We start from the raw sequence: 24,493 nt of genomic DNA on the forward strand, positions 1-24,493 counted from the left end.
ATCAACTGGGAAGAAATAAATACAAAAAAAAAAAAAAAAAAATCAAGAAAAAAAAATCAAGAAAAAAAAGAAGAAAAACAATAAACTTTGATTGCTTCACTTGTGAAATTCTTCAAGAAACTGCAGAAAAAAATGAAATGCTGTTATGAATCGCTGGAATGAAAGTCGAGAGACGGAAAACTGTTATATGAGAGTTAAAAAAAACAAAGGCTAATAAGGTCAATGTCAGTGTTTATCGCAGCACATTTCATTCTCATAAAGAAATGTTCTAAGTGTGCCCTGTGTTCATTTTGTCTGTGAATGGACTACACACACTTACATAGCGCTTTTTACACTGCACATCACATTCACTCATTCACACACCGGTGGAGGCGTCTGCCATTCAAGGCGCTTGGAACAGTTCAGGGTCTTGCTCAAGGACCCTTCGACATGTGGACAAGGCAAGATGGATAATCAAACTAACAACCCTCCGGTTGTGGAATGACCAACTTGGTCTCCTGTCTACCTGTTGTGACCATGGGGGGCAGTGTTGAGCTTAGTAGAAGAAATAATGGAATTGCGAGGTTTCAAATGGCCTTCACCACACCTCTGCATATGAAGTTGACGTTTATCTTTCTTTTTTTGTTCCATGCTGGAGTTGTTTGTGATATAGGAAAATGTTAGCATGGAGGAGGAAGACTTCAGAGTGTACCTGGATGGAAACAATGGCATAATAATTGGAATAATTTGCACCTGAGGTGCAAAAATGTGACATGTGGTGATATTTGTAGGTGAGGCAAAACAAAAAGGAGCCTTCTCTCAGCTGTAGATTCACACTTTATACACATGAATCTCAATTTTCTCTGACAGTGTTCCCGTTAAAAGCTGTTTCCTGCATTTCCCATGGAGCTGATGTCTGTCGCTCTCACCAAGAAGTCAGCAGGTAAAATCATTTTTTAAAATAACTCTAAATTCTTTAAAACTCAGATTCATTAAAATAGTCTAATAATGTGACAATAATAAATTGGATCTCGGCTGAAACTCTTGAAATCATCGAACGGTTACTCATCTGACCGCATTGTAAAACATAAAGTCGGTTCGGGGAGGATTCGGGTGTGGGCTTGTTTTGGGATAATACAGCACAGAGTCCTGACCTCAACCCAATAGAACAGAGCGGAGCCTGCGAGCCAGATATTCTCCTCCCCAAATCGGTGTCTGACCTTGCAAACGCCTTCCCGGAAGAATTGAAGCTGTAGTAGATGCAAAGAACGGACCCACATCATAATGAAACTTATGGTTTCAGATTGAGATGTCACTCAAGTTCATATACGTGCGAAGGCAGGCGAGCAAATACTTTTGTCAATATAGTGTATTTGCATGATTAAGTGCTTCCTATTAATAACAGTGTCAGACCGACAGACAAAGGCTTTGAAAGGAAATGTTTTGCATGTGCTGCTGAACTCGTATTCCCTGCACTGTAAATCGGTTGCGTGTCTATTGAACCAGCCTGCGCGTTTCTTCCAGTGCAACACGCATAGATTTTTATCCAGCTAGTTGTTCATTTTCTGTCTCTGTGTTTGATTAATGAACTTCTCCCTGGCTCCAATCCATAAATGTCAGCTGTGGACTTCTATTGTTTAAAAAAAAAAAAAAAGAAGAAGAAGAAAGAAAGAAAGAAAGAAAGCATGTCTTTCTTTTCTCATTGTGGTTTGAATCCGGAGTAAATCGCTCATTACCTATTCTTGTCAGAACCAGCTGGATCTGAAAGTGGCTTTGGAGAAAAACGGTGTGGGAGGTGCACGGAAAAAGCCGCTTTCTGCCTCGCCCTCAGCTCTGATTGGTGGTGATGTGTGTGTGTGTGTGTGTGTGTGTGTGTTTGTGTGTGTGTGTGTGTGTGTGTGTGTGTGTGTGTGTGTGTGTGTGTGTGTGAGACAGGACCGACCAGTGTGTGTTGAGATGATGGGAAATCAAAAGTGCATATACATGAATTCCACATCCATCCTTCACCTCGCGCTTCAGTCGTCCTTTTGTGAGATACTCAATGTCCAATTCTGTCAAAGAGTTTATATTACACACTCACAGCAAGTTAGAGTGTGTTTGTGTGTGTGTGTGTGTGTGTGTGTGTGTGTGTGTATGTGAGAAGGGAAAGTTACTTTTTGGGGTGTGTTATTGTATTCTTCTTTTTTTTTCATAATCAAAAGAGGAGTAGAGGGGAGAGGCTGAGACAAGTTGTCTTTGTTGTCAGGGAACTTTGATCCTCCACCAGGGGTCACTGTTGTGCAGGGAGATTGATCTCAACTAAGCCCCCTCCTGAGAAGATCAATGAGTCCAAGTCTCTGTGGTAACACACACATACACACACACTCTCTCACACACACCTCCTTTCTGTGCATCTCTGAGTGTCTCTGTGTGTGTTCATATGTGTCTTGTATTCATGTGTGCGTGTGTATGTCTAAGAAATACAGAGAGTAAGATCCAGGGAATGTGTGTGTCAGTGTGCTCGTGGGTGCCTGTGTATTCATGTTTGTGTTCCTGCGTGTGTGTGTGTGTGTGTGTGTGTCTTGTTAATGTATATGTGAGAAAAGCAATGGACGGTAGAATGATAAATGTACAGAGTGTCCCTGTGTGCATGTGTGTTTGCACACAACGTGTGTATATGTGTGCAAGTTTGTACGTTTGTGCATACCTATGAGTGTCTATGTATGAGTGTGTGCGTGCATGTGAATGTGAGTACATGTGTATGTGTGCACATGCAGGTGTGTTCATTTGTACATGCATACGTGTGTGTGTGCGTGTGTGTGTGTGTGTGTGTGTGTGTGTGTGTGACTTGTATTTAATGTACATGTAAGAAATCCAGACAGAAATATAAGGATGGCAGAACACTGTGTCCCTGTGTGCATGTGTGTGTTTGCACACGTGCATCTGTGTATGTGTGCGCAAATGTACATGTGTATATGTGTTTGTACGTGCACGTGTGTCTTTATGAGTGTGTGTGCATTAGAAAGATAAATGAACAGTGTGTCTCACATTTGTGTTTGCGTATGTGTGCATGCATATAGGTGTGTGCGCAGGTTTGTACGCTCATACATGCGAACGTACACTTGCACATGTGCGTACTTTGCAGGTTGTGTGTATGTGTGTGTGTCTACAGGTGTGCATGTATAGGTGTGTTGGCATTGATATCCGTGATGAATGGAAGGTGTGAGGTTGTTTATTTTGTATGTGCATGCTTGCACATGCATGTGAGTATGCATGCATGTGTGTGAGTGTGCGTGCAATTTTGTGCGTGTGCATGAGCAAGTGTGCGTGTGTGGTTGTGTTCAGGTGTGAATACACATTTGTGTGTTATATCAAGATATGAATAGAAAAGGCAGATAAAGAAAGCGTGCGTGCTTGTATAAATGTGTGTACACGTGACGTTTACTTGTTATTAATGTGTGTTTTAGAAAAGCGGAGAGAGATAGGGAGACAAATCAACAGTGTGTGTGTATTTGTGCATGTGTGGATGAATCTGTGCAAGCGCATGTATCTGTGCATGTGTGTATTTGTACGTGTGTATGTATTTGTGCATATCTGTATATGTGCGTGTATATATTTGATGTATTTGTGCATGTGTGTATATATTTTTAGGCGTGTTTGTGTGTGTGTGTGTGTGTGTGTGTGTGTGTGTGTGTCCACAGACAGCTGTTGTTCCTCCATGCAGTCATTATTCAGCGTGCTGAGCATTCGTGGCACTAAGGAGTCACAGGAGAAGGAAACTACATAAATATGGAAGTGGTCTCTGTGCTGGGAGGTTGTGAAGGTGCCAACACGGACCCAGGCTGCAGGTCTGGGGTGTGAAATGACTTTCCAGACTCACACGTGGCACCAAGACACCGCAGATGAGTCTGTGCAAGTCAGACAGTGGGAGAACTGTGGGCTCAAACTTGTATGGATCTGGTAGTTTTAGAGTCGACAGCCACAGAGCAGTACGTCAGTGTGAAAGGAGAATTAGTGTCTGAGTCGGAAAAGTGGCGCTCTCTTTCACAACGGGCATGTCTCGTTTACATCTCGCATCGTAGGACTTCGGATGGTGGCCTATTGATTTCACATCATTTCACGTTTCCGAAAGCCACAAATGCATCATTTTTGCATTTTCATTCCAGAGAAGCTTCTTTATTATATATCTGAACCAGCGTTGAGTCCATAAATACTCCACACTGTGCCTTTTTATTCACGTGCAGATTAAATGCAGCGTTTCTTCTAGGTGAAAACAACATTTGCTTGAAGACGGGCTCATTGTGATAAGACTCCACCGACTGTCGGGGAGCTATAGCAAAAAATAACGGCGCTAAGTCTTAATAATACATATGTGTGTGGTTTTTCTTAAATGGGTAAACCATCTGTTCCCGGCAGCCCGAAGCCTCCCTCTCCTAATTGTCCCGTCTGTGGCGTTTGATATGCATAATTAGACTTTTAATAATCTTGGCTGTGCAGGTGATGTTTGTCATGAGTTCACAGGGAAGTGCACGGCTTTATTAGCTTTATTAGCCTTTAGCTTTGAGCTAGACAAATTTGCAGTGATTTCTTTTATTTTTTTTTTTAAGCTTTTGTACATTTATTCAGATCAAATGTTGAAGTGTACAGCGGAAGAGTTTCACGATGATCCTTTCGGAGTTGCACACATTGAAGGTAAGAGTATGTGGATCAGATTAACCACTCGCTTATAGAGTAGGTATTGAAACGAAGACTTCATTTTTAGTATTTTTTTTTTCCTATTGAAAGGTGGAATTGATACACTAGCACTGAAAAATGACTCTTATCTCCAGCCTTGGCTTGTGTTTAAAGACCAGCCGACACTTCAAATGTGTCGCATTAATGGTGAAAAGAGAATAATGTGAAAATACGAGCACGAAAAGAGGATGCATGCAAAGTTCACGTTACTCTTTGTTTGAGACGTTTTTAAATGAGAAGAATAGAAAAGTTATCGGCTCATTTTTCTGAAACACCGAAGTGCGAGGTTTTTTTTCTTTTCTTTGAGAAGAAGGTGACCTCTTTGTAAAAGACTACACTTGGTGCACAGTGTGTGACAGCCATGCGTCATGCACACACACACACACACACACACACACACACACACACACACACACACACACACACACACACACACACACACACACACTGCACTTTGTCTATACAGCCAGAATTTCCCATAATTTTTAAATGAAGTCTACAATCTAAACTTTTTTAATGGCTAAGGAGCATTTTGTAGCTAAATTTAACTAAAGTTGCCTATTTTAAAATCCAATATCTTATTTTTTATTTCTATTTTTTGTTTTTAGTGTTGAACTTTATGATTTTATATCATATAACTTCAAAAAATCTATACATTCCTAATGAAAAATGATGATACAGTCTAAATAAATTAATTTATTTAGCTGATATTTACCCAGTTTGGTGTTGAAGTTGGTTTCCCATTGAAGTTGTGGTTCCCTCTGACCTTAAAGGAATACTCCCCAGGAAGAATAGCTACTGAGATTTCAGTGGCTAATGGGGATCTTAATAAACTAAACTAAACTAAACTCCTTAGATTTTGGACCCACGCCCTGTCACGATCATTTACACAGCGAGATAAGCTCATAAATACCTTTATTGTGTCCGTTCGTCCAGCCGCGGGCTCCCAGCTGTTAGCATCGTAGTTAGCTTAGCTCAACTGCGGGAGGTGAAGAGGAAACAGAGCCGGACTGACAAAAGTGGACAAAACACTCCTTCCAGTGGTCCAGGGGACGGCGTATTAGCACGTGAAGTAAATCCGAATGGTTATAAAACATTTTAAAAGACGTGTTTTCCTTTTCAATCCGTTAAAATAACGTGTTGATACACACAGATCTGCACAAGCATAGTGCTCCGCAGAAGGATATACCAGGCGCACAGCGGCTGAGTCTATGGCTTCTACTGCTGTGCTCCGGTATATCCTTCTGTGGAGCACTGCGCATGCGCAGGTCTGTGTGTATCAAAACCTTATTTTAATGGATTACAAAGGAAAACACGTCTTTTAAAATGTTTTATAACCATTCGGATTTACTTCACGTGCTAATACGCCATCCCCTGGACCACTGGAAGGAGTATTTTGTCCACTTTTCTCAGTCCGGCTCTGTTTCCTCTTCACCTCCTGCAGTTGAGCTAAGCTAACTACGATGCTAACAGCTGGGAGCCCGCGGCTGGACGAATGGACACAATAAAGGTATTTATGAGCTTATCTCACTGTGTAAATGATCGGGATAGGGCGTGGGTCCAAAATCTTCGGAGTATTCCTTTAAACTACAGCTTGCTGTGATTATGAAGCAAACTTCTCATGAGGGCCTCATCGTCCATTGAAGAGGAGAAACGTGGAGCATTAATAGTTTTTGAAAAGCATGTGGATGGAAAACGTGACAGTTGAAGCCAGTTTTAAACGCCTTTATATTCCTTATTTCTATCATTTCTTTTCAAAATACACAAGAAAAAAAGTCATGTTGGGGAAAAAAATACCAATAAATTGTTTCATTGATAAATCAATTTGACTTGAGCTTCGTGTACATTCTGAAGACATCCGAATTGTGACAGAAAACTGAAGAAAACACAAATTACCTTTCAGTTTTTATAGTAACTGAGAGGCTACACTCTTTTTCATCAACGCAACTACATTGGATTGTGTGAACTATATGTTCACTGCTGAAAGACACATCAAACATCTCCATCCCCACCTCAAACAAAACTAAAGAAATAGAAAACGTTCCAAATACAAGAAAGTACTCACACAGTATGTATCGACTATTGGTGATTTACTCTGGTGTTAGCTTTCTAATGACATTTTTGTGTGAGCAATGTAGTCAGTGTGTAATATGTTTGGTGTGAATGCCTCCAAGGCGTTCAGGTAAAGGTCTGCATCTTTTCCTTCACTTTAGCTGTACGTCTGAGTTGTCTTCGCTCCCTTCATAACGATTGTTCTAATTTGCCCTGGGTGTGGAATGACAGGCTCACTCTGTGCTTTCCATTTACTTGTTCGCTACCCGGCCTTCAAACCACAGAGCAGCTTTGTTGTAGTCCTCAGTGATATCAAACGGAACATCACAGGACTCGGATGCGACCGAGACTGACAAAAGCGAGCCTGCAAGTCCAGCCCGGGGGCAAACAACACTCAAAGCTGCAGAGGTTTGTCTGTTGTGGAAGGAGAGCTCCGGCATCCAGAAAGCGTGGAGGTGATCACAACGAGGCCGTTGACAGGTAAAAAGTTAAGATGTCATAAATGAATCGCCGTCATCATACCTTCTAAGTCACATTCAGTCACATAGAAAAACGTAAGGTCAAAGTCTATCCAGGTGACGTAGATGCTGCAGTGGAATCGGGGATGAAAAATAGAGGAGGTAGGAAGAGCGTGGAAATGCATCTTTTCAAGAGTGATGTTGGACACGGTGGCGTTACACACGTCCGACATCATTTAAGATGGTTCCAGCACAGCGAGGCATTAAAGAAATGCTGTTTGATCGCCTCGGCTTCATGGGCTTTTTTTTCTTTTTTATTCCTTTTTTTTTTCGTACACACTCTGAGTTTTATCAGGCGAGAGGCGAGAGCACAATGCGAGTGTTGTGGCATGGCTGCCGATGCCCCCCGAATGCCCACAGTGGCAGCGGAGGTTTAAAGAGCACACTCAAAGGACTCCTCTGATCAAAGGAGCGTTTCATCTGCGAATTCTGCTGCGCCGCGTCGAACGCTGGAGACGTGTTATGACAGAGATCTGATGCTAAGACACTGACAGCGCCGTCTCTGATGACCCCTCCGCACAATGCCGGCAAGAATAAACAGGAAAATAAAGAGAGGAGGGAGATACAACACCGATTACCGGCAGAGGGTTCGTCGTTTCACCGGTTTCAGACGCAAATTAGAGAACTTGATGATCTTTAATTAATTGAAAGACGACCGGAAAGTGCTTCAAAATAATGACATAAGGAGCAGTGGTGGCTTAGAGGCCAGAGAGGCAAGAGAGGCATAATGATCTGATTTTTGATCAGTGTAAACTTTGACAGATGATGTTAATGTTTTTGTGTTTTTTATATTTTTTCTCCCAAATAACCTTGAATCTCTCTCTGTGTTCCCTCACTTTATTCTCTTGGTTTATACTGACTGACGACAAACAGTTTTGTTGAATTCTGTAGCATCAACCTGGAATCAGCTCCAACAGAAGCTGAAACTGCTGGACATGATTCTAATGTGAGACTGAAAAATCTCCTGAAAAAGACTGAATATGTCAGACTTCAAACTGCAGAACTTTCTGATCAAGGTCTGTGTCCGTTTTATTCTATTCTATCCCTTCATAAAGTAAGACGTAAATATGTGTTGCTGGGTGAGAAATGAAGCCAGTCCAACACGGGAATCTGTTTGGATGGTTAGAAGAGGTCGAAGTACCAGGAGAAAAACCCAGAAAGACCATTGAAACTTCACATAAGGTACTTGAGCTGGGATTGAACAGGGTTTTCTCTGCTGTGAGTTGGCAGTGCTAAACACTGGTTTCACCGCACCAACGTTTGGTTTCTTGGATTGATACACTTAACTTTTTTTCCTTTCATGATCTTGGTTCTAATGTACATTTTCCAGCTCAATTAGTCAGACTTCGTACGACTTTCTCAAGCTGGGAGGCTTCCCCATGACACTTAAGTTCAAGCTACGTGTGAAGGCTTTGTTGTTTCAGCTCATTATATCATTGACTGGGCTTGATTACATGTGGCCTTCACTAATATTTTCCCAAGTCGAGGCTGGCCATCCATCATTGACCCCGGACCGAGGAGGTCCCGGGTCGGCCGTAGTTAACCTCATCGGCTCTAATTGTTCCCAGGTGCAATCAGGCACTGAGAGATTCTCCGAGGGCAGCGAGGAACACATTGTCCGGGTCGCCGTGAGTCAACTTCGCTCCCAGCACATCATCGGGTGGGGGAGGGGGGGGGTTGAGCCAAGGAGTCCGTCACAGAGTCTCAGCGAGATTAAAAGTTGCGGGCGAGCGGCATTTGTTCTCATCAGCTCGGTAAACACCTCGAGACCGGAGGGGAAACGTTCCCCTCGTTCATCACCTGTCACACCGACACAAGATTGAGCTGTTTTAAATGGTTTAACTCTGATTGTCGTCTAACGACCACATTTGGTTCAACCCGAGCTCGTTTTTTTTCTTTTTCAAAAAAACACCCATTTTCAGGACAAACCGTTGTTTGGAGAAATGGTTGACGCTGGTCTACTTTTTAAAAAAGTGAACAAAAAACAAGTTTTCAAAGAAGAATTTGATGTGGTGTATTCATCGACTCTGAAATGTATGCTAATAGTTTAAAAAAAAAAAATTTCTAGAAATGAAAACACCCATTGGTTGTTTTTATATCTTAAACATTTTTCAATCACAAATTAATATCCATGTATTTTAATTATATTTTAATCTATTTTTGCTTAAATGAATCTGATTTATTTTTCTTTTACATTGTAATTAATTTAGTTAAAAGTTTCACAAAGATGCTAAAAAAAACCAACAAATTTAAATAATTGAGTATCAAAATTAATATTTTTGTTGTCAATATAACAGTAATAATACACGAAACAACTTATTTATTGAGGATGTTTTTAAAGACAAATGACAAATTATTTAGACTTGAACAAAATGTTGTCTCTTTTCTGTTTTCATATGATTGAGTTTTTATGCTTTTCATTTACGGCTCATGTGTCACTGCAGATATTTTAGCTCACAGCTGATTTGCTTTGGTTGTTTGTTTCTTTTTTTCTTTTTTTCAATCACTCTTAACAATCAACATTTTCAATTCCCACAGTCACTCTCATCTTACCAGTCAGTGGCTATAGCTCTCTCTCACACACACATACACACACACACACCGGGTTCTCGATGTGTAATGTTGTAATGTATAATGGATCAACTTTTTCAAGCTTTCATGAATGCCTCTCTGGTTCTGGCAGCTCTCTGACAAACTTCATAAATCAATAAGCAGCTTAATAAATAAACAGCCGAGCTCCACCTGCATTAAAAAATATCCAACCGAAACAATGTGTGTGTCTGTGTGTGTGTGTGTGTGTGTGTGTATGATCTCCAGGTTAACTGCCCATGAAACGGCATAGTTAATCTGTAAAGTTTTTAGAACGTTTTTGTTATCTTTCACTGCAGTTGCTAACAAGTCAAGCAAACACGATAACCGAACAAGTTGAAATGCATCGTTTTTCCTGAACTACCTTAGAGTTGTCATGATCATTACTATGTTACGACACTCCTCTTCATCTCCTGCAGTACATCATTACTTCAGTACGTTCATTCTGAAGTAGCATTGGCGTCATCCTCAAACAAGACAAGATCAAGACTGAGTCGAGACCAAGATCTTAAAACTGGCCGGTCTGAAGTACTACAACACTACATCTCGGAGTGTAAAACGTACGGAGAGGTCTCAGTGGGGAAAACACAACACCCGCAGCAGTCCAAACATAACCTTCTCCTCAGTCTATAAAGTCAGTGTTTTATTACAGTGCATTAAGGCCGCTGCTGCACAGCGGGCGGCGTCATGTCGCTCCGTTTACTGAGAGAAATACACCATTTGGCGCCCTCACCCAGTCGAGGGCGACTTGCTTGTGCCGCTGTTTCAAATCGTCCTCGGTGTGATTACATGCATCTTAAGTGCTTTTTATTTTCTGACACATTACCGCGGGAGTCCGACGCAGAGTCACAGGGATGAGCGGCTCAATTCAGAAATAACTTGTATTTCCTCTGATGGCTTTCTCTGAATGGGCTTTTGAACTCCATGCCTGGATTGAAGAATGTGACGCAAATCCACCGGGTCCATTTTTCAGGTTTCATTCAGCAGAATTATGAAAAAGGACATTGTGTGGCTGGGGAGGGTTTAGGACTCTGAACATGCACGATGTCCCACAATAGGACTAAATGCAACATATTTCTTTTACTCTCCAGTCCAAAATTAATGACATCCTCACTGTGAGGGGCTCAAGCAGGACTCAGCATTTTCATGACAAAAGGTTTCTGCTGATTTAAAGAAAAAAGTAAGTCATCCCTCTAAATTGAGCATTTTAAATGAATTTGATTGTTTTTCTCATTTGGCATATTTTAATCATCTTAATTTTAGCTCACTGCTAAAGTTTAATTATATTTTGTGATTATTTTAACACTATTATTATTTTACCATCTTCTTATGAATTATCCTCTTCAGTGGTGAAAAGCATGTTGGAGAATGCTGAGGTTAGGGGTCCGCTTCTCTTGAGGAATTATATTAATTACCTCAGTAAACATTGGCGAATTTAACTTGTCTAAATAGTATCTATATTTATAATTTTATCACAGTAATCAAATGCTGGCTTGTTGCTTCAAAATACAAAGCAAATACAGCTATTGAGACACTTCCAGCTCATTTCTCAGCACCTTTAATGCAAGCGCGTTTTCTCCGCGACACGTTTTACTGACGCTAATTCCTTATCGACAGGAACGTCGTGGTTGTCATTTTGAAAGACAGAACATATGAGCAGGCGTCATTTCAGTGGGAATATGATCAGACTCCAGACGAGTTTCCACGCGGTGGATCCGTCTCGTTCCGGCTAAGAGACGTTTTCCAAAATCAATTTCATTCTGCCAATAAACGCTCCTGAGCACAGTGTTCATTCCCCTCGTCTTCTCCCGACTCCACCACCGCGAGGCCTAATTTAGGTGGCGTCTTATCGCGCCTTATGTTAGCTTAAGTACGGCCCAGTTACAGCAAAGTGCCGACGAGGACTTGACGCCGCTCCTGTACTCCCCTCACCGACTCCCAATTAGAGCCAGGAATTTGAGATTCTCCTCATTACCTTCAAAGTAGAGTCCTGCTCCAATCAGACAACCAACCAGACAACCCAGTTCCCAAAAAAAAAAAAAAAAACATAAAATCAAATGTTCCCCCCTTCAGGGAGAAGACGCTCCCCAGAACTGCACAGAAGTTTTGAGGTTTGCGTCAATGAAATGCAATATAAATCAAGGCGAATTTTTGTTCCTGTGTAATTACAAACGCAAGCATGCTGGAATGACTGACATCCACAGGCAGGCGTCGCCCCTCCATTATTTATCAAAGTTGACTGTTACCACATAATGGATTGATAAAACACTCAAATCTCATAAGCACAGATAAATAAAGACCAATTAAAAACTATGTTTGATGTTATTTTCCCTAACGTTTTACTAATTCATCGACCGACACGTAGACCTTTTCCCGTAAAGTACATCTCTATTAGCAGAAAATGTGTGAAATGTGTACAATAAAGCTGAATATGAGATTGAAGAAATCAATTATTGGTTACTGGTTGAAAAATAAAGAGAAAATAATTGATGCTGCTGATCCTGAAATGTTTGCATATTCATCATTTTCCTATTTTTTGCCTGTTAATTGTATCTTTAACGTGTATAAACAGCATGTGAAATTGAATTTGACATTGAAGGCATTCTTGCATTATGCTGCCAGTTCTGAACCTGTTACGACCCCTCTATTCCCCCCAGGGTTTCCACGTCTGCATCTCCCAAAAAGCATCGTAAAAAATTTAAAGCGACCACCGATTCCATCTGTGACACAGAGACACGGTGGAATTGGTATTTTTAGGAGACGAAAGCCGTTTTGACCTGCCCGCCGAATGATTAATATTCAAGGGTAAACTGAATGAACTTGTCTGTGATGGCAGTTTGCAGCCTCGGGGATGGTCAGACGTGGATAAAACACCCCTAATCCTCATCCCATTAGATTAAGGAAACAATGCCTGTAACAGGAAAAAGGGCGGAGAACCTGACGACTGCTGACCTGACAGGGACTGCGTGAAAATTGCATTTTTTTTTTTTTTTTGCAGATTATTGCTTTTAAAATATGCATTCGCACATGTTATTGACCCGGTGAGCTTTAATTTTCTTCCTGGGATCCGATGAAAAAAAATGGGGAGGAGGTAATTTAAATGTATGATATGTGCATTCAGTTTACATTTGCATCAAGGCCAGCTTCCAGGAAAATAGAGGTGTAGGAGTCCAGTTTATTGCTCAAGGGCACTGTTAAGAAAAAAAAAACAAAAAAACGAGGAACTGGCTGGTTCACAAAAAAACCATTAAGCTGCTTGAAATATTGGTTTTTGGAGCACTTATAAAAATATTTATATACTTTTTTTTATGGTTGAGCTATAGCTCTTAATATAAGACAAACATTATAGATGAGTAAATAGGAGTTTGTGGAAATAAGTCACTTTCCTCTCATCTAAAAAGCCGACTTATCCCACTTTATAAGCTGCATTGAAGTCCTTGATATTAATCTTTGCATTATTTCTGTCATGCAGCTGTACCTGTTTTTCATATCCAGGGCCACAAAAAGCGCACAAATCTGCATTATTGTAAGCAAGCGGAGATAAGTGTGCACTTTCAGGAAAGCAGCGTTCTCCTTAACACATTTCCATTCTATACTTTGATGTGTTTTTTTCTTGCTTTTGTCCCCGACTTTTGTCTGTGTTTTGGTGTCTTTTATGAGCGAATGCATAGCGGCGGAAAGGTAAACAGCCTCATAGAGAGTAAGGGCACATAAAAGAACATTGGCACCCAGGAGCGTAGTTCATTGTAATGCTAAATAGGACGCGGGAGTGATTCCGCCTGTGTTTATCTGCCAGGCAAAAGTTATCACACCCAGTTACTTCAGCTCAGAGCCATTCATGCCGCGCATTTTCGAGTGCCACTGATCTAGCCCCGCGCCGAAAGGTTACACCGATCAGCAGAAACCTGCTTGTAAATGCAAATGGCTGAATAAGAAGTCAGAAAGCGAGAGTGTAGTGGATAGATAAGCCCTGTGCGCTTGTCAGATTCCGCGTGCCGGACTGAATTTCTCGTAGGAGTTTGTATTGTAGGCCTCTTGTGTGCCTGACGCCGGGCGCCGAGGAGACGCTTGTGTAAGATGCAGAAGCCTCCCGCGACAATGAGCGATTCCACGCACTCGTTCCGGCAGATTTTACCTACAGCCGGGAGAACAAGGGGCCCGTTTGGTCAAGGGCAGACAGCGTTTTCTAATGCTTCACAAAAACACGAAAAGCCACCGAGAGGTCGGGGCGAACGGGGACGCCTGTATTGCTTTCAGTTTCGCAAAGTCAGAAACCATCTGAGCCACCGTGAGCATGCAGCAAGTCAGGAGGGAGTGCAGAAAGTACCATATTTCCCATAATATAAGCACCCTTAGTTGTCATGAAAATAATATGCATATATTTTTTTTCCACTGTTTATTTTGTCAACTTCATGTTACTTTTAATTTAAATGCAGCATGCCTGTGCTTTGTTTTATTTTTGGAGACAGTTTTTCTATCTCTGCTAGTTAAATATGGTAGTAATGGGGAATTTTCTGTGGTATTTTAACACCTTTTTGTTGTCAAACAGTGACATCTAGTGGTATCGCATGGTACGCACCTGTATATTTTCATACAAGCTTTGCTTCTCAATTAAGTTGCATTGTCACAAAATCTACATATAGGCCAGAAATTATGGTATTTGTAAGACTGATCGAGATTGTCGGCCACAGGAAGAAAAGCTCTTGATAGCGGTCTGTAGTCCATCTTATTTGATTGTACCTGATCCTCATTTCAGAAAAAAAGACTTTAGTTTGGATGTTACAAAATGACCCTCTTAATGACATCTAGCATTCAAAATAAGCAGCTCGCGTTCACTGATACCTCAGAAATGGGCGTTGCTGCCATCTGTTGTTCAGGTCTGATGATCATCATTGCATTATGTCCTTGACTCTTGCTGAAACCGTGTGACTCCAAGTGGGGAAATCAGCAATGGCAATTCTTGATACGACTCAGATTCTTTCCCAACTAACCCAACAACAGCAACACCGTTGAATAGTGGACACGTTTAACTAGTTTGCATCAAAATTTTAAGCCACCATCTTAAAAGGAGGCTTAGATATTGACAGACATGTCAGAAACATTTCACCCGTCCTCGGCCTTCCCCACAAAGCCCAGGGATATGCAGGATTACCCAGCACAGCAGCAATGTAATTGAAAATAGGACGATCATGTCTCCTCCTAGATCTCTTTCAGCAAAATCTGGACTAAATATCTTTGAATAAATCATTTCTAATCGCCTGGTTTTGGGGTCAAGAGTTTACCTCTATGCAATCCTATAGAAATGTGTGTTAGTGAAAAGGAGATTTCACTTACATGTGTTGTTCTTTTTTTTTTTTTTTTTTTTTTTGCTTTTTGTTATTATTATTATTATCTTTTAATCCTGGATCAAATCAGTCCCGCTGAGTGTATATTCAGTGAAATAAACCATCCCGTTATATGCTGTTGAGAAAACGGGAAAATAGGAAAACCTCTTAATAATAGATGAGCCTATTGGGGACAGTGTCCAGTCCAGCCACGGGGGTTTGTGTCCTCGTATTCTCAACAACAAAATGTGGTGCATGCATGCTCATCCTGCAGGACTGTTACCGTCTGTCCCCCTCCCCCCACCCCCGTCTTCATGATTCCTACACGAGAGGGCGAAAAGTTTCACCGTCCGCAGAAGGCGGGGAACGGAAAACAGAAAGTTGCTCGGTGAAGGTTGAAAGAGAAAACAAAAGGACTGCAAGGTGTTTGCAGGCCGGCTTCTTGGAGCTTGATTGAATGCTTAGGAGATAAGCGACATTAGATATCCCAGTGGGTAGAGGATGGGAGGTTAATCTCATTCTCCACGATGATGCATCCGAAGTGACTCTTTTTTTTTTTGCCGGCGGTATCGTTTCTGAGCACTCCTTGGGTTCCAAGGGCGAGGGGGAAGTGTCCATCGGAGCCGGCGCATTGATTGCCCCGAGATTTGATTAAACTCTCGGCTGTACTCCAAATGTAAGACAATAGCATCGGGATAATCTCACCTTCTCTCCTCGGGTCAGGCGTAATGCGGTTCGACGATACACCCCTTCGACGTTAATGCCTTTCCCGTTTAGCTTTTTGCCGGGGTTTTTTAACCTGTAGTCACAGAACTAGTGAGAATTTCTCATCTGGCGTACCCCGGTTTGATAATTAAGATCTAATATTTGGAAAGGGATGATAGGGTAAACATGCTAACAGCCCCGCGGTCTCAGGAGGGTCATCTCCTCCCAGAGGGCCGCTCCTGTGACTCTTAAATAGGACGGCGGTCCGTCCACCGCAGCCCGTGGCTAACGTCTTTATTAAGCCTCATTAGCAGCCTTCCTATACAAATTTATTCACTGCAGATTACAAAACCAGGCTCTGGGGTGGGAAAACCACAGCCCGGTAAATCATTAATTGATGATTCCTGCAATTCCAGTCGTGCCGCGGTATTTCTCCGAGCTGCAAGGCTCCCACTAACAATCTCACGTGTTTTACTTTCTTTTTGTGTGTGTGTGTGTGTGTGTGCCTGAAACCTTCTCTCCACACCACGAGATCTTTTCATCCTAATAAGGGACTGCAGAAGGACGACATGTTATTTTAATCTTTAAATGACCTTGTTGCAGAAAATCCCTCCAAGAAGCTGAACGTATTTATTTAGGTGTGTCGTGTAAAAAGTCCAAAATTGCAGCTGAAGATGGAGGAACGGTGGATATTAAAGGAGTGTTGTCTCTCAGGGTTTGAGAAAGGGGTATTAGGGGGATTGGATTGTCATGAACTGTGAATTGTAAGTAGGGTAGGGGGTCTGAAAGACACTGAAATAATACTCCTGCCTCCCAATAGGAGAGTAATTTCCCTGACAGGATGGGTTCTCCAAAAAGGCGTGGGCTTTCTATTTCTGGGAAAGAGATCTTATTCAGACACAGTTAAATCAGAGATCCTGCTGTGGTGAGATGGTTCTTCCTCCGCTGTGTCTTTTTCTTTTATAGACACCAAAAATTTAGAGTTTTCCAGTCCATTCAGTCTGCTCGGCTCACTCCATTAATTTCCCTGACGCTCCACTGAATCCTCCCGTAATGATGACAATTAACCTGGAATCACAGTGATATTGGGAGACTGGAATCGACGCACATCAGCCAACTACGAATGCTAATTGACTTGATTGTTATTAATTTTGACATTACGTTCCAATTAAAGATAGCAAAACACTGATTTCATTTTCTTTTTCATTTTATGGTTGGAGATTAAGAGGGCATTGATCACACCTGAATGACTCACTATGTGTGTCGCTAATTAAAGACTGAGATTGCAATTAAGATAATGAGTCTGTCTACGTTTTCTAATGGAACGCACAAACAAGTTTTAACCCCGTCAGTCAGGGACACACAACTTTAACTACTCATCGTACAGTTCCAGGCTATTGCAATTCCCGGAAGTTGTTCTTGAATAGAGGTGTCAAACACGTGGCTCACGGGGACAAACTGGGACAAGTAGACAGTACAAGTGATTTGCTGTTTGTAATTTCTCCATTGCTTTGGTTGGAGTAGAGGACTTGATGCAACACAGAGATCCGGAACGGAGCAGCAGGTGGCAGCGTTGCTCATATCCGAGAAATCGGTAAAAGCTAGCTACTTTTAATTTGATAGCTGAATGGAAATGTCGGTGACTAATGGTTGTGACAGCTCAATGAGTTTGCAACTTGCAACACCAAAAAGGAGAATCTACAGAGACATGTGATTTAAAGTTCAGGCATTTCATTAAAAATCTATCAATGCTGTCATGAGAACAAGTTATGAAACAAATACTGTATTCAGACTATAAGGCTTGTTGTGGTTTATTTCTCAAATAATATATGAAACCATAATAATGTAATAAAAATAAAAACTGCAACATGCTTGAAAAAGAACAGGAAGAAGCATAAGCCTATTAAATCCCTCCCCCTTTTGCATGTTTAACTGATCTTACACTCAAAGTTTTCACTTAAATAGCCACAAATCAAAGCAAAGAGAGCAGCTAACAAGTAAATAACTGAATGTATAAAATAAAATAAAATAAAATAAAATAAAAGTCACTATTTTGACCAGTACCTCCATCAACATAAAGAAAATATCAGCGATTAGTGAAGAAAATGGCTGTCAGGCTAATGCTAAAGCTAACAGTTGGATGACCATGGTCAGCATTACAGTGGGAGAAAGCAGCTCTTTGAATGTTTTCATGTATTTCAAACTGCTTTAACTGATTCCATGACAGTAATCCGGGACCAGCTGCCTCTGGTAATGGCCTTCTAGGAACGTGTCACATTATAACTTGTTATTTCCAGCGATTGTTTCTGTAGCCGAACCGTCTCGGGAGCTCTGACACGGCATCAAAGGACAGCGAATTAAATTGACTTCATCTTTTTTCCTTCCGGGGCTTTCGCGGTGCGTCGTCTCTCGGCGGCATTCAGCCGAGCTGCGAACGAGGGGCTTCCGACGCCTCCTGACACTGGAGGCCGGCGTTTCAGTTTCCTGACAGCACAAATTCGATGGAGTTCGGATCCGTCCTCGACGTGGCTAATTTACCCGCGTTGAGGATTCGGATTTTCATCCCGGCTTCCACGTGTCCAGTAATGTGTTGTTTTTCTCCCTCTGTGCATTCCTCATGATAACAAATGATTTCAGTGACTCTCTCGTTCTTCATCCCCTCCCAACATATATTAATTGTCCGGGTGTGCATGTGCTCTGAGGTGAGGATGCGCTTTCACGTCTTGTTGTCTGGAAATAGCTCATTAAAAACAATGCTACTGTGCGTGTGCGGAATTACACGTATCGCCTTGGATTTCCTCCAGATGTGAAGCCTGACCTGATTTTCCTTAATGACTGAGACCTCCAGTCCATGCTGGTCCCGGACACATTTCTGCACCGTGACGTCGCGCCGCAGTTGAAAGGGATCTGGCCTAATTAAATCGAATATCCCGATGCAACGGGGCGTCCCGAGGAGCGTGCGGCGGGATGTTCGTTTGATTACAGTGGCGGCCTATTTATTATCCCGCGGAGCGAGCCAACACCTTCGCGAGCGTGGCCGCCGGTGCTACGTTCCACACAGTAAGCTGGAGTTTCCAGTCATTATTTAGTCTGTTTCGCTTCGCATTCACTTTACATGAAGGGATATAAATAAGCTTGGGATTAATACTTAATAAAAAAAAAATGTTTTCCTGAACTAAAGTTGCATTTTGATGCGTCGCCATATTCTGCACATCTCAAACCACATAAAGTGAAATACTGCCATTTTTTAATGGTCCAATTTCAAGGAACCCCTCAAAGAAAAACAAATGTGAAAGAGATCAAAATGAACTTTTCTACCTTAGTAAATCCTCAAACATTTAACATTTAACGCCAAGCTGTTGAACTCTTAAAGGAATACTCCACCCAAAAAATGATTTGGCCTCATTTTCTACTCGCCCTCATGCTGAGAAACACTCTGGAGCACTTTTTTGACGTTTCAAATGCAGTTGGAGATGTTTGGGGATTTTCGTTGTCAACAAACAGGGACCGACAGAGCCCGACAGAAAAAATGGTCCATAAAATCCACAAAACGTTCCCATTTTCCTTCATACTGCTCGTCTGCTGTAATCCAAGTGTCCTGAGCGCGTAACGTCCATAATTAATTCTTAACGAGGTCATTTAGCACATTTTAAGAGCCCAAACAGGGCGCTCTCATACAGCTCCATTGCATGTCTGCACGCGCACCCTGAACTACGGAAGCCGCGGCAGACCAAGCAACACGCTTGTGCCCTTTCAGCAGGACACCGAATTCAAAGCTTTAAAACAGTAGCCAATCACTTTTGTGATTGTCCACAGCTCGGTTACTCACAGCAGAATATATACAGCGGAACTTCTTCTTCTACGCTTGCAATTTAGAAAAGTAGTCGCTGAAAGCGCGCAAGCGTCTGGCTTGGTCTGCCGCGGCTTCCGTAGTTCAGGGTGCGCGCGCAGACATGCAATGGAGCTGTGTGAGAGCGCCCTGTTTGGGCTCTTAAAATGTACTAAATGACCTCGTTAAGAATTAATTATGGATGTTACGCGCTCAGGACACTTGGATTACAGCGGACGAGCAGTATGAAGGAAAATGGGAACGTTTTGTGGATTTTATGGACCATTTTTTTTGTCGGGCGCTGTCGGTCCCTGTTTGTTGACAACGAAAATCCCCAAACATCTCCAACTGCATTTGAAACGTCAAAAAAGTGCTCCAGAGTGTTTCTCAGCATGAGGGTGAGTAGAAAATGAGGCCAAATCGTTTTTTGGGTGGAGTATTCCTTTAAGTCCTGTTATACACCATTCCAGTTTAGAAAAGCTTCACGTTCGTGTTGTTTGTCTTTAAGTGAAATTTTATCAATGACTCCGAGCACTCAAATTGTTCTGAAATGTCTTCCAACCACTAGATGGCAGCAATGTGGGCTATGCTCTACTACGACCTGTAAAGAAGAAGTAAGTTAGGTAGATCTACTTCTGTCTTGCTGTTTTGGATCTTTTCTTTTCAAGCAGAGAAACATTTTCCATCATTGCATGACACAATTTATTACTCGCCATAAAATGTATTTTTGTTGTCAGAATGGGGGTAATTTTTGAAAATGTTTCTCCAAAATCTGTTTTTAACAAGCAGGAATATGAAATCAGGAAGTAGAAACCTACTTCTGGATTCATTCCATAACATTTTGACAAGGCTACATTAAATTCAGACAAAAACGTGCGGGTGTAAACATGACAAGGTAGGAGAGAGAAGTAGTTAGAAAAATAAAATAGATTTATTTATAACAAAGTTATTTATATAACTGACGTGGGAGGAGAGTAGCGTGACTTCGTGTCCTGTGGTGTTAACTTAGACAAAAAAGTGTTTGTTTCTTTATTAATGTAATCTCAGAAGGGAGAAAAAAAAGAAAAAAAAACAAAGTTGCAGGATTTTCTCTTTGCTGAGATCTAATTGATCAACCACTGTCACACATGTAGGAGTAATTAGTGCGATTTCACAGGCAGGAAATTCAGTTTCCAACCTGATTGCACTTTTACTATAACTGGATTTATTAAAAATACATTCTCCTGCTCATTATTAAGAACTGTCTAAAGTCATGTTGTTACACTTGTGGTTTTTGTGAGCTGCAGATATTAGACATTAAACTTTTTTCTTTTTTTTTACCCCCAACAGAAATGAGCAGAAAGAAAAGTATAGTTCCTTTGAGGGAATACTTGCACATGCTCTTAAATGTAAAATGTCCAATTGTATGAGCGGAATAATTCCTCATAGGCGCCACTTTCCCTTACATCTGGCCCCCACGGTATTTTCCTCTTCCCCATATTTTATTATGTTCTTCTTTCTTCGCCCCCATACGCTCACAAAAATGCCTGTTTCAGAAAAGGGTAAAAATAATTTCCACAGCTCTGAAGTATGAAGGAAAAAAAAAAAGAAGCAGTAATTAGCAGCACTGAATTAATCAGAGATAGAAAAATTGCAATTATACTTGTTCTTATTAAGTTCCATTATTTTCCGGACCACCATGAAATTATTTTTCTGATATTACTCTTCCCTGGTAGGAGTTATTAATGACAATGGTGCATTTTTTTCCAGCAGCGGGATGGGGCTCATTACAACGTCAGTGCAAAGAAAAAAATAGACAAAACAAAACCATAACTTTTACAAAGAAACACATTTCCTTTTTATTTACCACATATTTTCAACAACTGAAGGACTTTGTAGACTTTGAACACACCGTTTATGACACGTTTTCCAGGGATAATTCACTTTATTGTCACATTTCACACTCACAAATACATTTTTACGCTGTTTGCGTTCAACACGTCCTCAGATCAATATGAAGGATTGAGACTTTGTTTCGTTAAAGCATTCTAATTTCTGCGAGAGTTTGCAGGCCGAGTTGTGGAGAAGCTGTGTCATGTTGTCACACAACATCATGGCAACAACACGCACACGGTGGTGAGACATCGTATAGATATGGAGAAGTTAAATTACTCTCACAATGATTTGTTTTTTCCTTTCAAAATTGCTCAACAATGAAATTTTTAGGTTCACTCTGTTGAACTTGGATGATCTATGGATTTCAATAAATGAAATCAATATTCAAAGGCACTTATCTGAAATCTAAAGTGTATTTATTTGGGTAAAAATAAGACTTAATAGAGGCATCTTGTCCAATAATGTTCACTAAAAGAACAAACAAACAAAAAGGCCTTTTCTGTTTAATCTGTGAAAACAAAATAACCAATAATTGTATTATGTTATACTTGGAATAATTAAGTGAGTGAAACATTTGACCTGCAACTGTTAACAAGGTGTAAGTTCCAAACACTGCTGTTAAAATGTCTTTTAATTGGGTTTTATTTAATCGCCACTATTTCTTCTGTGATTATGGCACCCTAAACAACAGGAAATGTTTGGAAATGAGGAGAAACGTTTGTGTTTGAGCAGTTTAAACATCTCTGCTGGTGTTTCAGGCAATTTAATGTAGTTTATCCAAAAGGTGTTTTAAGAATTAATTATAATAGTGACCTATTGCCCCACTGAGCTGATAGTAACATGTTGGTTTGTGTTTATTTGAACAGTTTTCAGGTTTTAAATGAGTCTGAACTTGATTGTTTTGAAGACGCTCCCCTCTATGTTCACATTTGGGAGAACTGTTGTTATTTACAGGAGAGAACTGTTTTCTATAACTGAGCACTAATTACATGATGTTATCAAGTCTGACTTTTAGCCTGGACGTAAATCCCATCACATATGTTCCTGTTCTCCCTAAAGTCTAAAGTTTGTTTTTGGTCTTCATTGCTAGGAATAGACTGACTATGATTCATTCCAACGAGATTCAGAAAAAACTTCTTCACGCATTTTGTTTTACTCCAAATTCATTGAGTAAATGAGAACCGCTCTGATGTGCTCATGTTATCTTTAGATATCTACTGATGATTCAATCTCTGACCTTCTTTCCTTTCTCAATAACTTTCTGCCAAATAACTCAGGGCTACTGAGCACATTGTATGTCAGGGGCCACCTACAGCCCGACTCCCTCTTGAATGAGCCATGCCGGTTAAATAGATCCATAATGACGTTTTAAATGTAAAGTTTTCATTGCTGTGGTGCAGAATAAACCAGATGAAAATGTCCATAAAGTCACGAAAATCAAACAATTACTCTTTAAAATGACATCAATCTCAACATAGCTTCAACTTTCTGCTGCAAGATACAGTAAAATATCCTGAAAATACAATACAAAGTAAAAAAAAAAAGAAAAAAGTGTGCCATATTGAAGCCTTTTGCAGGCCCAGTTTTGGCCCATGGGGCCTATGTTTGACACTTCTGCAAAAACTACATGCATATATATTGCTTCATGTCTTTGTGATTGAAAAAATAAAGCCCAGTAAAAGCACCAAATGTCAAACTATCAGGAGGAAGAGTGGCTCAATGTGTAAAACACATTAGAATGGAAATGTTTTACAAGCAGTCCAACCAAGAAAATGAAAATAAAAAACCTAGTCTGAGAGCATTTTAAAACATTATAGAGGTGTTTGTTAGTCATCGGCCAGCTCGTGTTGTTTCAGGGTTCACAGCGTGGTTGTTTCAGCGGAAATTGCTCACTTACTCAACAGAAATGACCTGATTTCATTATAGCGTTTCCATTTTGAAAAGACTCCGCCGTCTGTAGGATACTTTATAGTTGCTTTTAAGGATGGAGAGCTGTATTGTTTTCTTTTTTCTCCTTGCCTTCAAAAACCTGCTCGCACTGTGATGTGTGTTGTCTGCGTCTCGCCCCCCTGCTCCAGCTGCACGTTTCCACCCTTGAAGTGAACGGGCAGGTTCAGAGCCTCCATCAGGAAGCCCATCCCCGTGGATCTTGCGTCGCACTTTAATTGTTCCTCGTTGCAGAATAAAGTTCCACATCGAGCCGTAAACTCTGAACCGTGATCCGCGCTGACCTGTTGCTCATGTGTGCATCAGTTACGCACACGCAGCGCTCAGCGTGGGTCCAAACCACACCAGCAATCTCCCACTCAGCTCTTATGTCCATAATTAGTTTCATAGTGAGAGGAAATTCATTTTCACACGCCTAACAGCTTCCAACTGTCAGCCACTGCCAATGGATATGGATGGTCTTTATTCAGCCAATTACTCAAAGGCAAACTTGCCTTTTGTTATGATTAAGCAATAATAAAAGTTTTGCCTTATTGCATAATTCAGTGAAAGCTCCCTCTCATGTTGCCGCTGCCGACATGGAGCATACGATGAATTGATAAGGCAATGAAATAGTCGTTGCACCGCAAATTCACACTGACTCAAACTTGCGTACATGATGTCAGACCTGTCGTGGGATTTCATCTTTCCGTACGATCACGGCCACATTGATAAATGCCGATCCCGTCTTTTAAATGTCCGTACGTCCGTATGCCGCCCTACGATCGAGGGCCTGGGTGTCTTTGTAGATGGAGCTGCAGCCTGATGGCTTCACTTCGTCACACGGTCACAAAGTTTAGACTGCGCGCAGACGTCCACACTATAGTTGTTTACGTGGGCATGTAAAACTCCCTTAAAAAAAATAATAATAATAAATCACCGTGTCCCTTTAGGGACTGTGAATTAATGTGTTTTTAAGATCT

This window comes from Salarias fasciatus, chromosome 9, assembly GCF_902148845.1.
Source record: "Salarias fasciatus chromosome 9, fSalaFa1.1, whole genome shotgun sequence".
Lineage (NCBI taxonomy): Eukaryota > Metazoa > Chordata > Actinopteri > Blenniiformes > Blenniidae > Salarias > Salarias fasciatus.